At 44.4% G+C, this 18,194-nt stretch overlaps 1 protein-coding gene across 1 annotated transcript in view; it reads left to right on the forward strand.

The window, feature by feature from the left end:
- The first annotated feature begins 971 nt into the window (after positions 1-971).
- The window catches only part of IGSF21 (immunoglobin superfamily member 21), a 68,803-nt gene continuing 51,580 nt past the window's right edge, over positions 972-18,194 (forward strand). Inside the window, exon 1 of the mRNA XM_031613290.2 lies at positions 972-1,074. The gene's annotated coding sequence lies outside the window, so the exon portion shown is untranslated. The remainder of the gene's footprint in view (positions 1,075-18,194) is intronic.

The raw sequence follows: 18,194 nt of genomic DNA on the forward strand, positions 1-18,194 counted from the left end.
GAAACGAGAAAAAAATCTCTGTTAATAAAGCACCGAGCATGCTGTGCTGAAATGCAAACATTGGCTTTTTTTCAGCAAATCACAGCAATACAGAAGAGTTCAGTTTGCAATGTTTGTCAGGGTTGAAATGCAGCAAGGAGGGAGAAAAATCCATTTATTGCAAGAACATTTTTTTTCTTCCCTTCTGTCCCTTGTAAAGCTGAGATTCTGCAGAGTGATCCGTGCACCCAGCTGGAGCACCAAAGGGCTGTGCCGTGGTCCCAGTGGTATGCCCCATAGGGGAACGGTTAGACATCCCAAATTCACATCTGCAACAGTGGAGCATTCTCATTCCATGCCATCCCATGCTACACCATGCCATGCCATAGAATCATAGAAACGTTTGCGTTAGAAGAGGCCCTTAAAGGTTGTCTAGTCCAACTCTTCTGCAATGAACAGGGACATCTCAGCTCCACCAGGTGCTCAGAGCCCCTACAGCCTATACTTGGGTGTCTCCAGGGTGTCATCCCATTCCATCAGCCCTAGGGCCACACTCACTCTCAACCCAGGTTGTAAGAACACAGCCTTATTAATCCTGAGTCCTGCTTGATTTTGCAGCTGGGGAGGGAGAGGGAGTAAGGGTACAGAGCCCAGCCCAGCATGACATGAGTACAGGTGTTGAGTTAGAGTTCTTCAGGTATTGGAAGTCCTTCTCCGAGGGACACTGGCAAAAGTAGGGTGTTTTTGTTTGTTTGTTTGTTTGTTTTTTCCCCCTGTTTTTACACTTTCCCCTAGTTCTGTAGCCAGAACAGGGCAGGGGGCTGAGCTCACTGTCCCCAGCTGTGGTTATCACCTGCAGCTTGTTGTGAGCACATTACAGCTCCAGAGTAGGGCAAGTTTCTTAAACCCTTGTTACTGGCCCTACGTTCCTTAGAACTTACTGCATGCATGTCTCTGGGAGAAAGAAGACAAAGCGTAATCCTGCCCTGCTTTACAGTATTGAGGCTTATACCGTGGAGGAGACAGAATGCTGTTGTTTTGGAAAAGGAAAGCTGGATCCTTCTGCAGGAACCTCAGAGGAAAACACAGATTAAGGTAAGTTTCTCAAAAACAAAAAAGAATATTGCTGAAGGTCTTTTAGAGGGCTTTAGGAAGAATTTTTTTGGTTGTGTTTTATCACAGATTTATTTTGGGGTCTTTTGGAGAAGTGAATGTTAGGAAAGTGCTTTGTTCATTGTAGTGATGTTTATGCTGTCTATATGTCCTATATTCACACAGTCCACATGGCTGATACTGTTGGAAGTGTCTTGGGATGATGTCGCATTAAATGTAGTGAGAGGGCAGTGGCACATATCCAATTGTTGATGGGATTTTTGGTCTCTGCGCTCAGTATTTTGTGACTGCAATCCTCTATCCATTGGTCTTGAGTTGTTCCATGCCTGTAGGTTTTGAACCATCTGTCCCACGAGCCTCTAGGTCTGCTTTTTGCCCCCCAAATCCCCACCCCTATCCTATGATAACTGTCCTGTTTTGGGGGTTCTGCATTACTTTATCCTCCCCCAGGTGCTCAACGCCTTTTGGCCTCATCTTGTAACCTCACTATCCTCTTTTGAGCTCCAGCAGACTTGCAGTACTTCTCCCATGCTCTGCTTGTGCTGCAATGCATCAGATTGGGCTTGTAATGCATGCAAAATAAATAAATAAAAATGTAAGGACTGAATGGGAAATGTTAAAAAAAAAAAAAAAAAAAAAAATTACCAAAACCTATGATTCTTTTTTTCCCCATTCCCCTGTCCCAGCTGCTAAGCAATATCCAGTGGAGCAAAACTGAATTTTTCACAAAACCCATCACAGGGTAGGGGGAACAAAGAGGTGGTTTGGTTGCTGGGAGCAAGCAGTTATCAGGGCCCGGTGGGGCTGAGTGGGGCTCTTTGATTGCAGCGAGCGTTCCATCTGCGAGCCTCTTGCCTTTTGTGTCTGTCCTCACTCATTTGTGGCTCAGTGGTGTATCTGTGCATGCTGAACAGCAAATTTGCTTGGAGGGGCAGATCTGCTTTGCAACAGGGGAGCCTGCTTTTTCTGGAGGTGTTTTTTGCCAATTATTTGTTTTTTTCTGGAGCTTTTACTAAAACAGCGTACAAAGTGCAATGGGCACATTCTCACCATGCACTCCATATTTTTGTGCTGATATTAGTGTATCCATCAGCAACCTTTCTAACTTTTATCGGGAAGTCTTGAGTATTGGTCTGCAATGGGCTGGACGATGGTGCATTTTCTGCAAATTTAGGTTTTGCTTTCTTGGCCTGCTATTACTCCAGGACTGCGTTCTGGGGAATATGCAGCCAGGAACCAGTTGTGTCACTCAGAGACAATGCTGTAATCTTCATTTGTTCCCCTAATATGTATGGGGGTAAATGGAGAAAATTGTTTGCAGAAGGGAAGTCATGGAACTTGTGCAAATCGGGTGGGAAGAGTGGGCAGTGGGAGCAAGGAGGTCTTGGTAAGCTGGTTAATGGAGGCTGTATGGTGTGATGTGCTCAGCTAGTGGCTTATTTTCCATAAAACAGCTGTGGAGTTTGTGCTGGTGATCAGCAGGATGCTGAGGTGTACTGGGGACCCAATGTGAGTTGGCATCCAACACATCCAAACCAACTGTTCTAGATTAGCAACAATATTTGGGGAGAAAAATCTTTTTCTTCTGAAAAGATATTGTCCTTCTTTGGTACCATTTGCATTACTATTACTTCAGTACTAGCTGCGTTACCAACCCTTGCTTCCTCTGCCATGGCCCACCCAACAGCAAAACTGCTGGTGGGCCCATTTCCCATCTTGGCACCGACCCACCCAACAGCAGGATTATGGAGCAATCTGTAGATTCTTTTCTTTTGTGTTTAAGCCCTGTGTGCCCTTGATCCCCTTTGCACTATCCTTTTCTTTTTTTTTTTTCTCCCTTTTGCCTCTCCTGGACACTGTACTTTGTTGCTGGATCAGCGCAGGTGTATATATAGGCACAGGTGGAGTTAATTTACAGGCAGCTGTTTATAGACACCCTGGACTGTGAGCATTACTTGCACCCTGGAACTTGCAATGCTCTGGTTTGTCTGCTTTCTTTCCTCCCTGTAATTTAAGTATTTTACACCAATGCCCTCGCCTCCCAGGCTGAATTGCTCATTTCAAGTGTTAAATGGGTGATGGCAGGAAACAAATGGAAGAATCAGGCTTTTAAAGAGGAAAAGAAAGACTCATTTCATTAAATTAAATTAAAATCCTGCAGTGTAAATACATTTTTATTATCAGTTGGAAAAATGCAGACAAGGCAAAAGTGTCTTTCTAATATGAGTGTGCCTTTTATCTGGAGGTTTGCATGCACAGGGGAAATGGGAATTGGGAATGTTGGATCTGGTGCTGATCCAGCATGAGGAAAGCAAACACTGCAGAGTGTCTCCTTAGGAATTTGGGGAAATAGGGATGTTTTCAGACCAATCCATTTCGCTGGCATTGGAAAGAATGAGAGTGTGTTGCTTTGCTCAAAGTGGTGCAGGATGCTGTCACGTTCCTAATTTAGCTGGTGCTTAGGTGCAATTTAGGATTGTTGCTATTTTTGAGGTAGGGGGTGTCTGCAACTTCCCTGAGCTCTGATCTTTCCTCCTGGCTTTTTGTTTTTGTTGTTGCTTTCTCTTGACAGTGGCATTGCAGGGAGGAACTCGCTCTCTTCTGCAGAGCCATAAATGCGGCTGCACTGTAACGTTGCCAGTGATTTGTATGCAATGGTTTGGATAGAAACTTTGGGGTTCTTGGGACCCCATCAGCATATTGTGATTTTGGTCTGCTGTGATGGGAAGTTTTGGCTACGAGTGGTGCGGGATCCTTTGACCATTTATATATGACCCCTTCTTACCCTTGGATTTTAGGCTCTCCATTGACCATGGCGCAGTTGCCACCAGAATAAACACCCATTCAACATCCCTTCCTAAAGCAGAGTGAGTCCCCAGCCCAATCTGATTAGGGGGAAAGAATTAAGCAGTCCCTTTGGATGCACTGTTTCATTCTGTAAGTGGTTTAGCAGCAGCTTGCTGAGAATTAGCTGGGCTGGGAGATAAGGAGGAGGAACAGCTGCATGCAGAGGGTATCCCTGTTTATATTCCAGCTCGAGCATGTTTTGGTTCAATTCCCAAGGTTTTCTCTGCAGTCACAAGGGGAAGAAACTTGCTTCTCCGTTCCCAATGCCTGAGACGCTCAGGCAATGATAAGGTGCCTGGAGCTGAAGCCTTAAAAATATCGTAATCACGAGGGCTGTCAAACAGTGCATTAAAGTAAGGAATTACAAGGGTGGAGAGTTCCCAACTCTGTGCAAATTTTGGTTTAAAATAATTTTTCATAAAAAAAAAGAAACCAACTAAGATTGAATAGATTTTTTTCTTGGCTCCACTCACAGCCTCTTTAATGCCTAAACAACCTCTTTAAAAAGTTCATTAAAGTCTTATAGCAGTGCCTGAGTCATTGCATTGCAAGTGAGCTGGGCTGTGTCCATGGACCTTGTTTAGGAGGATGCAAAATCAGTGGAAATTGGGCAAGATGGAGGCTTGCAGGAGGAAGCTGAGAGGGAAGGATGGGTGTCTGAAGCAAAAAGGGCAGAAGGTTTGGTCCTGACTGGGTTTTCAGAAGTTTCCAGCCTATTTTTCGCCCTTTTCCCCCCAAATCATAGAAATGTAAAATGATTGGATTAGGAGAGACTTCAGGGGTCATCTAGTTCCAACCCCATGTAGTGGAAATGCTAAGCCATGGCTTGAAGCAGTGATGGAGCACCTGGAAAGGCAGGGCCAGCCTAGGGGAGCTCAGGTGCATGCAATATACCTGAGTGATAAGAAGGGATGGAGCCAGGATCCTCCCCTTCCCAGCCCTCATTTAAGGGTTGGCAGTGGAGGTGAGGGTATCTCTCTGGAGATCCCTGTGTGCCTGAGGCATTCCAAGGGTAAGAAATTGTTTCCTTTGGTTCTGTGTTCATGGCTGCTGCGTTTGGGCTTATCCTCACTTGCTGCAACCAGGGACTTTGCCATGCTGCTATCATTACTGTGCTTTCCATTGTGTTATACCTCCTGATGCAGGCAAGGTTGCTGACCACTAAATAAAGCACTAAATCCACCTCCCACAATATATACATCTGCATGCACAGTGCTCCACACTCTGGTGCATCCCCTGTGAGAAGGCAGAAATGCTGTGCCACCTTCCCCTTGGATTGTTTGGGGAAATTTCCAAGTCATAATGTTTTTTTCCTAAGTCTTTGTGGTTGCAAGGCAGAACAATCTCATGACAAAAAAAAACCTTCAGACTCAGAGGCTGTTCAATTTTTGAAAACAATCTTTTGATTTGGGAGGCAGAAGAGCGGCTTAAATTTTGTCTTCGTATTTGAAAGAATTTCTATTCTACTGAATGCCTCTGCACAGGTAGGGGGGAGGGTGATTGACTGACAGCAGTGTTACTTTGAAGACGTTTTTGAGTTGATTGCAATAGGTTTTTACGTTCTGAAATTGTCAAAATGGAGCAGCTTTGTAGTTGCAAATGATTTGCTTTGGAAATCTAAGCTGGTTATGGAAGGGAATTGAAATCACAGGCGCACAGGGACATGCCTGGGAGGTGGCATGCCTCAAAGTAATGTAAATCCATCACCCACTGGGGCCATGGGTATACGTGATGGCTCCAGCATGACCCCATGCCCTCTTGTAGAAATGCTTCATCCATCCATGCGGTTTTTCTTTTGGCAGAAGGTGCATTTTCTAGCGCTGTTCTGAAGCCTGTTTGGGGCATAGCTATGCACTTACCTCCTGCCCCAGAATTTTGCCACTGTTTTGGGGGAGGTTTTAGGGGAAGAGGGCACTGGAGGTGATTGCGTTTCTGAGCCCATTAGTTCTTGCTTTCACATAAGAATACTTTAAGTTTAAAATAAAGCACTCTAATATAAACATAGATTACAATAGAATGCATTTTTGGATAGATGAGCTGGGAAAGAGTAAGAAACAGTGCATCTATAAAATCTTTTCACAACCAAACTCAAGAGTGGTGATGTAGAGTTCAACTCTTGGAAAGGCTCTTGGGTCAAAAACATCTCCTTCTGCCTGGCATCCTATTTCTGGGGAGGAGAGAAATAATCCTCCCCAGTTAAGAGATAAAACTGTTAATGGGACCAGAGGCTTCAGGATGACACAGGTATATAGTGGGGTGTGCAGCATGCTGTAGTGCAGCCTCTATTCCTGTCTGCACCAATGTCATTAATGATACTTTATAAGCATCCTTCCTGTCTTATATGCTGAAGAAATGGGGGGAAAGTAATGGAAATAAAATGAGAGGCTCTTGAGTACAAATGGTGCTGGGCGAAGCCCTGTTTGAGACTATTTTCCTTCATTTTGAGGGTGTAGGATTTGCATGGCTGTTGGCTGTACCTATGCTGCATGATACGGATTTAAATGGCTCTGGGGAGAGGAAGTGTTTGGGTGTGCAAAGTTTAGGCTTGGGCAATAATAGCTTCATATGGGACTCTGCCTGGTGTACCTCTCTCTCTCTCTGTGTTTGTGAATTTCTCATCCAATATATTGCAAACCTCCTAATGTCTGTAGCTCTACAAAAATAAGATTTTGCTATGGGAAGGGAATGCTTTGCTTGTTCTGAAGCACTGCTGTTGGGAGCCAATGCAACTATTTTGCCCAGCCAGAACCTGCTTTATTTCCATATTGTTTATCATTATTTAACCTTTTTTCTCTGCTCCTCTGTGGCAATGAAGCTATATGTCAAACATGTTTCACTCTCCTCTGGTCTGACACTGCTGTGGATGTCAGGGAGTGGCCTTAAGGCTGTTTTTTCCTGTCCTTTTCCAGGTGACAAACCCCCTTTCCATGTAGCTGGCTGCATACATTTTTTTTTTTTAGTCATGGGATCCCCATTGCATGCTCTGCCGACATTGCATCCTTCCGTGCATCTTGCATGTGAATAATTCACACCATGTGTAGGCTGCTCTGTGCAGCCTGGAGTCGTGCTGCTGTTGATTTTAAGGCATGGTGACAGGTTGAGGACTGGATCAGTAGCATTAATACATGAGTGTGGGGCACGCGGTGCCAGTGAAGCAGATGTTGTGGAAGTCACAGTGCATTAATGCTGCGATGAGGCATTGCAGGGATGCTGCTGAGATGATGCCACTTCAGAGAGCAAATGGGTTGTAGTGGTAATTAAGGTTTCTCTGTGCTGCTGCTGCTCCCGTGAGCAACTGCTTAGGCTTTGAATGTCATCAAGAACTGCTTTTTGGGGTTGGGGGTTGTCTCATTGCCTGGTTTTGGTACCTGTAGTGAAGGTATTGGTACCAAAGTGGGTCGTGCACCTTTCCTAAAAGATCAGCAGGGAGAAATAAATGCCTGTAGGGTACTGTTATCTTGAGCTAACGTAAAGCAAGAAAGCAAAGAAAAAGGACTTCTTTTTTCCCTCATGCTTTTAAGACCATGAAGGTGTGAACATCTAAAGCGCATTTTCAGTGATCCCCAAGGTGGGTTTCACCTTCATAGCTTGGATGCCAGAATGGCCAAAAAGTCAGTGTATGAGGTGTCTGTACCCTTGATGCTTGCAAGCTGCTTGTATCTGACTTGCATCTTTGTAAGGAGCAAGTCAGCTGTGAGGGAGCAAAACCTTGGGCTTGGATCCAAAGCCAAAATCAGACTGTACTGTTGCCAGGATTGGTAGTGCTCACTTCCATCACAGTGTGAGGGTTTGTCTTCACAGCCTTTCCACCCTGTCAAAAAAACATAAAATGAGATTACTTGAAACCTCATGCAGGATTGCTGCAGTTGGCTCCAGCTCTGTCTTGGGTGGTGGGATTCCAGCCAAAGTGGGATGTGCGAAGGACCCTTTTCAGACGCTGTTGGGCTTCTGTTGTGTGGAGTGGTACCCATGGTCCTGCTTAAGGCTGGGGAGCTCTGTACTCAGCAGGAAGGTATTTGGCAGGGTGGCAGTGGGTAGTTTTGCTCCAGCTTAGCCAGTGTGCCAAAACCCTTGGTAAAATTGCAGGAGATTGGTAGTATATAAATATGGAACTTGGATAAAGTTGGCTTTTTTTTTTTTGTCATTCTCCCCCAAAGTAAAATCAATTTCTTTAGTGTAAGAGAATCTATATATAGCCATGGGGAGATGCTTAAGTGCTGCAAAAGACTCTGCTCAGGGGATGGTGATGGCATGAAGAACAATCTCCAGGAGCTAGAAATGTGGGGCTTAAGGCTTTTTTTGTGTATGTTGATGCTGCAGTGGTGGCTGTGCATCTTCCAGCCCCCACTGCACTGCCTCTTTCTTCTGCTATGAGAAGATAAAGGAGCCCAGCTGCTCCTGGTTTGGAGGATGTGGAGATTTTAAAGTTTATTTTAAAGGCTTTTAATTTAAAATGGGTATCCGTGAGAAGCAAAAGTCTGTAAGAGGGGTAATGACTCGGCCGCTGTTCCCGCGAGCCGGCGATAACCTGATAAATCGCTGAGTACACTCAGGCTCATGTCGCCCCGGCCCCGACTCGGGTTATTTCCTGCACGGTGGAGACCTCCGAGTAGGTCATTACTGCCTAATTACTGCCTAAACGCTCTCATTTGTCCTCTCGCTGTCAGCCCAGACACGGCAGTGGTTCCTTCTGGCTCTGCCTTTCTTAGAGCCGAGTAGGAAAATAAAGCAAGCTTTCTCTCTCAGATTTGCAAACAAAATTAATTCCACTCCAGCATGCTGAGCACCCAACTTTTTCCTTCGTTGCAAGCCAAGAAGAAGTGTGGGACATCTTCAAGCTTGTTGCAATGCTTATCCCTTCTTCTAGATTCTGCTGTTGCCTTTGGCTGGGTTGGGAGCATCCATCACTTGCTCCAAGAACATCGTCAAATTCTGAGCATCATCTGCAAATTCATTCTACTGGGACACTGAGAGGGACCTCGGATTTTTTTTCCTTTTTTTTCTTTCTCCTTCCTGATGTTTTTTCTGCTTGCAGCCCCACTTGTCGTCACTTGGTGACAAGTTGATGAAAGCTGCTCCAAAAAGAGGACAAGGAGACAGATTGGTGTGAGAGGAGGAGGAGGGAGGGGAGGAAGGGTGAAGAGCTGAGATGCCACTTGTCTGCCAGTATAATCTGATTGTATATCTTCAGCACTTAAGTGCACACTGTGATCAATTCCCTCCTCCATTTGTGGCATATTTTCCAATTTATATATCACTTATTATACCTATAGAAGCATGGGTGGCACCTGTGCAACAAAGAACAGGAAGGGCAGATGTGGCTCTGGGCTGCTCATTCCCTGTGGTGAAACTTGCTGTGCCTAGCAATACAAATATCTCCAGCAGCATTTCTATGGTTATCACTGTGGGGGGAGAGGGGGGGGGAAGTGGATTATTTTGTTTACTGAAAATGTTGGGGTTTTCCTTCTTTCTTTTCCCCATTGGGAGGTTAAAAGCTTTACAGGTCAAGGCATTCAAGCCCAGGTTGGATGGGGCCTTGGTCAGGCAGTTCTGGTAGGGAGCAGCCCCACAGCAGAGGGTGGTCTTTAAGGTCCTCCCAGTCTGACCATCTTATGGTTCTATGATCTTTAAGGTTCTCCCAACCCCTTCTATGGTAGGGAATTCAGTTGGATCTGGGGGTTATTTTTCCTATGCTTCTCTTAGAAATGCAGGACGTGACACTTGTCAAAGTGCAAAGGACTGAGTTTCTCTCAGCACAAGAGTAGGTGGCAGATGAAACTGAGAAATGCAGCTATCTGATTTCATTTTTCTTTCTTTTCTTTCTTTTTTTTTTTTTTACTTTTTCTCCTTCCTTTTCTTCTTACCTTTTACTTTCTCCAAGCTGTTGTTGGCAGCAGCCTCCTTCCCAAAGGCAGCCGCACCTGTCTCCGGGATTATTTTTACAATCTCTTTGGCATCAGCATCTCCTCCTGCACAAAAGCCTCTCCTATAAATAACTCCTGGCTGTGCTCACTCCCCCTCCCTTCATTGCTCCATCTTCCCTTCCCCTCCCATCATCTGTTCCTGGGCTGTGGAGATGACTCATTCTCAGAGCTTGGAGTGGGGCTGCCCAGAGAGGTGATGGAGTCACCATCTCTGGAGGTGTTCAAGAGCTGTGAAGATGTGGCACTGAGGAATGTGGTTAGTGGGAATGGATTGAGATTGGGTTGGAAGCATGTTGGGTTTTTACCCATCAGGAAAACGCAAAGTGAGCTTGGGCTGGATGAGTATGAAGGATAAATCCAGGCTCAGGCCATGGAAAGGTTGCATTGGCTCACTGTACCTCCATCTCAAAACTTGGAGTGGGAAAAAGGCAAATGGTCTGGGGGGATCGGGGGGGAGTGAAACTTTGTGTGCCTTGCAGATGTGGCTTTCTTTCGGATTTCTGGTGAGGTTTGCTGAGAAGGAGAGAAGGTGCAGCTAGTAATGAAATGCTTCTCACGTGCACTAATGAAGTGCTGAAAGACTCAGTGCTGGGCTTGCGGCAAATTAGATGTGGATTATTGGAGCAATGAGAATTGAACGACCCGAGATGTTATCAGAGGAGGGGGAAAATGCATTTCCTCATCTTACTCAGTTCTGCAGTGTGCATTTAATTACCTGGAACAGAGTAAAATGTGTAACCCCAAATCCAGACTGAAGGTAGACTGCATGTTGGAATTCTCATGCAGACTCCAGAAGTACAACTTTGGGGATACACAGTGCTTAAACATATGCACATGGCGTGTTTCCAAGCAAGAAGTGACACTTTGCTGCATTTACACCCCGTTCAAGTCCTTTCAAAAAGCACGGCAGTAACAGAATCCAACTGGGATTGCCCCCTTCCCTTTGCATCCCCTCAATGTGCATGTGCTCTATCCTTGCAGGGTATGTCTGCACTTTGTGTCCCCAGTGTAGGCTTGGGGCTCATTTGGAAGCCAGCCCTGTCGGCAGAGAACAAGCAGATTTAATTAAACATAACCTTCCCTTCAGCAAGAAAATAAACTGTACTCTCCTTATAGGACAATTAGTATTTACAGCCCCTCCTCACTATGCTTCCTCCCCTTTAATACTCTTCTTTATTATCCCTTACTGGGAAGAGATGGCATTTGATTTCCATAAATTAGCATGAGGAATTGGAGGGAGGTGGAGCAAAACAATACAAAGGAAAGGAAAAAAATAAGGGGGATAACAATGGAAAGAGCAAGGAAATTTGGGGGCTAGCAGTACTATAGGATTATGATTTAGGGATTTCCTCCCCATTAAAGCAAGCAACTGCCAGCGAAAAGCTGCAGAACAGCTCTTGCGGAAAAGATGTTTCTAAGCAATGAACTTGATAAAGCAACAACACCTCAATTGGAGGATAGAGATGGTGGGAAGAGGTGGGAACTGAGGGTGTTTTCTATAAAGCTGACCCAGTCCCTGGTGTTTAGTGGGATATAAAAGCTTTCATTGGCCTGGGCAGGCAGCCAAAACCCATGTTTATCTGCACATGGATATAAAATGTGATCAGCACAGCAACTGTTAATTCTTTTTTCTTTGTGGGAAGCACCCGGCAGTATCTCCACTCTGAGGAAATGTCAGCTTGGTGCTTGCTGGCATTTTGACTCAAGGAAAACCCCTCCAGTAATGACATCTCTGAGGTCAAGCTTTGGGAATGGGATGAGCTTGAACTTGCTGCTTTGGAGGTGTTTTCTGTCCAAATTCCTTGTATCAGGAGTTTTAATGAAACTCCATCATCATCTGGTTGGGTGGGGATGGAGGACCTCAGTGACCCCGTCCATGAGATTTGTGTTTGCGTGGTGTGAGCTGCATTTGTCCATCTAGAGTAAAAATGATTTTGTCCTCATTTGGACATGTGAAGCAGGTGGGGAAATCTACTAAAGCTGTTCTGCCCTGACCTTAAAAAAAAAAATCTTTAATATTGTTGTGAAGTTGACTTGCTTTTCTAAATGATTTTGTGGCTAATTGCTGGCAGTGGAAATTTCAGGTTCTGAGAAGCTTGTGTTTTATTCTTGGCTACCAAAGCTATGCTGTCATTACAGATTTGCTGGACTTGTCCCCATGGTTTCATCGAGCTACTGGGTCCCCAGTTTTAGGCTGTTGTTTGTGCTCTGGAAAGATGTTATTGCATTGCAGTGCCCCTATGCAAAATGCTTTCAGTCATAAAACATCAATGATTTCTCCTCCTTTAGGTCTTTCCAGGTATCTGTGCTGGATTTTTGTGAGGATCTGGACTTGATCCTTAGCAGTCCCTTCCAACTTATGATATTCCATGATTTTTTGAGTCATCTTCCTTCTGATGGTGGTTTCTAGTGGTTAGTAGCTGGGGCTTGGGATTCTTTGTTGACGCTGGTTCCTATCCCTTCAAACCCAGCTACCTGTAGCTGATGAATAGTTGCACATTTAAAAGCACAAAGGGGTGATAGCCCAAGGTGCACCTCTGGATGGAGATCCCATCCAACCCTTTTGAGATGCCCGCATCCCATCAGGTGAAACAACAGGGTGGAGGCTTTTCTCTTCATAATGAGAAGTCAATGAGTTGTTCGCTTGTATTTAAAATGTACTCAACAAATGGAAAATACTGTGTGCAACGCATCTGCTTACTCCCTCATCCTAAGCTGTCAGTCAGCTGTTCTGATTCTGTAGATGTGATTGATGGGTGTGCGGAGGTGACATCACGGCTGCTCACTACATTTGAGAATAATGAGTGGCTTGCAGTGATTGATGCTGGAGAAGACGTGGTCATGGTGAAACCTCTGCTCTCAGCAGCACCCTTGGAACCCAGATCGCTTCCAACGATCTCTTGCTTGTTGTAGTTACAGTTTGTTTTGATCTATTTTGAAGACAGAAGATGTGTAAAACAGCTGAAATATGTAACAGCATTTCAGTGGTTATTACAGAAGCACCAGGATTCAATCTGCTTGAGCCTGAGAGTGAGAAATTCCTAGAAAGCCAATTTAATGGACACGTCTGAATGAACTTTTAGTTAAAATGGCATGTAAATGATATTTTCTTATTTTAAATGGACTCATTTGTAGATGGACAACCTGATGTCAGCACTTTGCTGCTCTGTTGAGACCCTTCCTGTAGATATTTATTTTCTGTGATGACTGATATTGACTTCCCTCATCACCTGCACACCTCAGAGTGGAGGAGTGCCATCTGGGAACAGGGAGAGCAGAATTGTTAAATTCTTCTGGGGTGTCTCTGTCAATCTTTCTCTCCCTCCAAACAATTTCTGGGGTGTTCTGGAGCATTTTTCTCTTTCTTTTTCTTTTCCAGTCTGAATTTCTTTCCTTCCCTTGGAGATTTAAATGATTTCAATTTGGGCCATGGTTTGCCTGGTTGGTTTTGTTGCATTTCCCCAGGAAACCTGAGCTGGAAGCCCTCAAAAACCTTCTCTTCTCCTTTTCTCTGGTGCAGTCTCTCAGCATCCAATCCAACATGTTATCTTTTGACAAGATGGTCCCCAGTGACGCCTGGGATTTGCATGGATCATCCTTGAGGGCTAACAACTAAGTGCAACCCTTGATGAATTGGTGCAGCCATTCCCTTCCCCTAAACCTCATTAAAGGTGAAGGGGTGTGTGTGTGTACGGGGAGTGTTCGTAGCATTTCCCTCCCCCCCCCCTTTTTTTTTTTTTACCTTGGTCTGAGCCAGCTTTTCCCTATAGAAGCCCACTCCTTGCTGCAGTGGCACCAAGAAAACGAGATTTGGGAGAGAACTTCCCCAGATCTGCCCATAGTCCCTGGGGCACACAGTGCTCCAACATAGGGAAGAGCACCCATGGGGGAAGAAAAGGACAAAAACATCAGAAAAAGAGCAGTAAGGAGCTGAAAGGCTGGGAAATATCTTTTTCCTTCTTTTTTATTGCTGCTTGCAGCATCCCTAAAACTGCCTCATTTTGCATAACACCAACAGGCTGCTCCCATTACTAAACCTGCACTCCCTCTCTTTTGGACCTCAGCTATATTTATAAATATATATACACCCCTCTCTCTCTGTGTGCCTGCAATTTCCCCAATCCTATCTCATTTTTTTTTTTAATGAGTTGATTTTTTTGCTTGATAATCCCTTGAATGTCGCTTCTCTTCCTACACAAATCCTCACAGCTGTTAGGACTTCAAATCCTTTATCCATCAAGAGAGGCAAGGAAAGAGGGGGGCAGAAGAGGGAAATAAAAGGGTTTGTCCAGCACGTACCATAGTGGCATAGGCTGAGGAAAGACACCGGTGGTCAGTTGATGCATAAAACAAGGAGAATTTCTGGCTCTCACTGTATCATTAATCTGTCTGAAGTGGCTTTGATCTCTTTTGCTTTAATTAACTTAAAATTATAATGGGATTATATATTTTTTTTACACAATGTGCATGGACTGTACCCATTGCTGAGCCTGCAGTGCAGTGACACGGGGGCAGGTAGTTCTGTTCCCCTGGGCACTGAGCATCCATTAGGGACTTTGCTCCAAAGCACCTTCCAAAAGGCCATTTATCCAGAAAAACACTCAAAATGATCTAGCAGTTGGCAACTGTGCTTATGGCAAAGGGTTAGAACTCAACGATCTGTAAGGTCCCTTCCAACCTAAGCCTTTCTATGCATGGGTTGAAATTTGGGGTCGCCTGTCTGAACAGTTGCCACAAGCACCACTTGTGCACTGCTAACATCCAGGAACCATTGAGTTCATGATTGTTGGCATATTGTGAAAGGGTAAATTCATCAACTGGCTGAATTGCTAATGTGAAGGGGAGTTAATATGGGATGAAGTGGAATGAGTTGCTTGAGCGCCCTCAAAGATACTGCATCAAGAGCAGCTTTTTACAAGAGGGTCTTCCAGAAGGATGGGGACCATCTCATGTGCATCAGTAGAGGTTTTTAAACTTTATTTTGGGATCTATTTACACATTCCTGCTTTCAGATCTCTTACTGCTTTGGAAGCCTGATGGCAGGTGTTTGGCTTTGGCCAGACGGGACATCTCTGCTGTGCAAATTGATTCCTACTAGGAGGGATGAATGGGGAACACAGGGCTCCAGGATTGAGGATGAAAACTAAACAAACAAAATTGAAAGTGTGCTTTTTGGAGATGTCAATGCATTAGCTGTGTGAATGGGGGAGGTGTGACAGGGGCCACTGCTGGGATTACATTATGATGTTGGATGATCCATTGCTGTACCTGCAGTACAGTATTCCCTCAAATTGCTATCAAGTGGTTGCTTTACATCAGTGTCTGCATTCATTAAGATAAAAGGAGTGTACAGTGGTTTTTTTTGTTGTTTTCCATTTAGTTTCCCCTTTGCTGTTAATTTCTCAGTCTTTGGAAAGCCATCTTTTGAGGGGCTGGGTTTTGGTGCTATGGGGAATACAGAAAATACAGCAAATTTGCATATTGGTTTCACCTGTGGAGGTGAAGAGCTGATTTGTCCTGAGTTTTCCCTTGTTGGTTTTTGTGTCACACCAAACTGATGGGTTTTAGAGTAGGGACAGTGGGAAAGGTGAGGGATGCTGAGTTGTGCTACCTTCCTACAAAACATTGGGCATTTCAGCAGTGCTGCTAAATGCAAAGTGCACTCTGGATTAGGTTTTACTCATCTTCTGAAAGATGAATATGCATTTACTGTTGCTGATGCATGAATGTTTTCTGCATCCAAATCATGAATTAGCATGGGCAGTTGAATGAGCAGGTATCAATCTGCAGTCATGCATTAGAAAAATAAATTATAACTCATGGATTTCTCCAGTTCTCTTCTTGCACTGAGCATCTGGACACACTGGGTGTGCTTGAAGTTGATAACAGTAGTGAGAAAGTGGGATTTGGATGGGGAAGGAGAGGCAAAGTGAGATTCAGTTGAATTCAGTTGAATTGAAATGTGCAGGATTAGGGACAGGGAGGGAAAACGTGCTATCTTGCTTTATCCAAAAGCACTGGTTCTTTTGCAGTTTGATTCCCATGTTGGTCAGGGTGGGAGGTATTTCTAAATTAAAAACAAACAAAAAAAAATCCACCACAAAATAGAGTTAAATAGGAATGTTGGACCAGGAGAGGTGGAAGCTCCCAAGCACAGTAGCAATCTTCATTAATTAGATAGAAGACAGTGGGGCACATCAGGTGGAAAGGCAAGGCTTTTGGGGATCAAGAATCATAAAAGTTGGAAAAAAAAAACACAAAGATCATCCAGTCCAACCTTCATCCCATCACCACCACATCACTCAATTCCGCAAGAGTTGTGCTTGACCCAAGAATGCCTCCTATAGCTCTGCTCACCCATGGGAAATTAACTTTATTAAGAGGAGTCTGTGGGTATAGAGAGTTGAGTTTATTAGGTGAAACAGCTCCTGCTGCTTTTACGAATAGTCAAAATAACGTGAATGTTCACTGATTTGCAAGTGAATGTGGGAGTGGAATCCTTCCATGCAGCAGTCAGCTAACCCAGGATTGCAGAATAGCTTATTTTTAGGAAATCTACTCAGAATTGATGCAGAAAGCTGGCAAAGTGATGGTAGCTGAGATTTAGCTCCAAGGGAAAAAAATTACTACTGATGAGCGTTGTTTGTCTGGGTGACAGTGACTGGGAGCAAAACACAGATAAAGCAGCAGGTGCAAATGGGAGCTTCTATTTTCATGGGAAACCGGAACAGGGAGGGGATAGCAGTGCTTATGCCCATCCTGCTGCCTCCTCCTTGGTCAAGCCAGTTTCCCTGCACGAGCTCAGACATCGTTGCCTCCTTTTTCATCATCATTAAGTCCTGAAATTGGCCAAAGACAGGGAAAAAGGTGCCAATTAAGAGCTTTATTTTGGCTATCCATCTTCCTTTCAGGTTCTGGGCTCACAGGAGCAGGACTTACAGCAAATGAAGAAAGACTTAAACACATCAGAATGACTTACAAAATGCTTAAATAAGATTTCCATCAGTCTTCTCTTTTTGCAGTGGGCTTTTTGGTGTGGCAGGAAAGGAATGATTTACAGCCCTAATGAGTTCCATTTCACCCAGGGGCAGTGAGGAAGTGGAGGGAGGTGCAAAGGAATGAAGGCTGAAGGTGAATGAAGGGATTGGAATGTGAGGCAACATTTCTATTCCTCTCCAAACTTCCTCTGCAAGAGCAGGTCTCTACAGAAATCTGGAGTTTACAGCCACATTTTGGTGTGAAGAGTGATGGAATGGGAATGTGACAGAGGATGAGGTTGGGAACACCAAGTGGTGCTCAATGGCTTTGCCATTTTCAAATTAGGAATTAGGATTTAGAACTTATTCTGTGTTGAAACAATCTGGGAAGGAGAGCATGAAATGATTTAAAGCAAAGTGAAATGCAGTAATTGAACTGATTTGTATTTTTTTTTTTAAGGCTTTCAGCATTCAGACTTTCTTGAGCTTAAAATACATGTATGCATTTCCCCTCTGGCGTGGGGCAGATCCATTTTTCAGTATCCTGCCAATCTTTGTAGCCCTGTCCTCCTGAGGCAAAATAGTGTTCGGAAGCAGCGATGAGCTATGTTTTGTGGCATGTAAAACCTAACATTTAAAAGAAGGGTGCTTACACCCACAACTCATTTCTCTCCATCACTTCAAGGGCTTTTTTTTTTTTTTTTGCCATTGTTTTCTGCTACTAAAGATGAGGTTGAGTTTCTGTTAAGAGGATTTGCTGAGATGACTGCATCCAGCTCCTGGATATGAACCCTGGAACCTTGCATTTGGGTTGGAGTGTCAAAAATAAAGCACGTGCACGCTCAAAGTCCTTTTGCATACCTAATGGCACCTGAAGATGCAAATGCAGCTCTGGGTGAGAAATTGGGACGTTTGCTGTGGGAAGGATGGTTATGTAGACACCTGTGAGGTTTAGAGGATATGGACAAAGTTTTTGCCTTTGGAGCCCATTGGATCCATTGATCCTGACCCAGCTTGAATAAATTACATCTCCCTTGGCATCTCTGCTCTTCCATGTTAAACTTCCGGCTCTGAGAATTTGCTGTAAGATGTAATGCTGAGAGGCTGAAGAATTTCTGCTGCTTAGAAGCAGTGGAAGGAAAGAACGGAGAAAATTCTCAGACAGTTGTTTGAAGAATTGAGATCATCAGTGATGGGAGAAGAAGCTGGAATAAATATCACTGGGAAATTAATTCAGCTTAGGAAGGGTTGAGGGAGAGAAAAAAGTGTTCGCTGTATTCAGCTGTGAAGCTCGCTGAGTGAATGTATCCAAAATAAGTCTAGGGAGAGAGCTTGGGGATGGAGAGCACAATGT

The sequence above is a fragment of the Phasianus colchicus genome, chromosome 22 (genome assembly GCF_987193195.1).
Source record: "Phasianus colchicus chromosome 22, bPhaCol1.hap1.1, whole genome shotgun sequence".
Taxonomy (NCBI): domain Eukaryota; kingdom Metazoa; phylum Chordata; class Aves; order Galliformes; family Phasianidae; genus Phasianus; species Phasianus colchicus.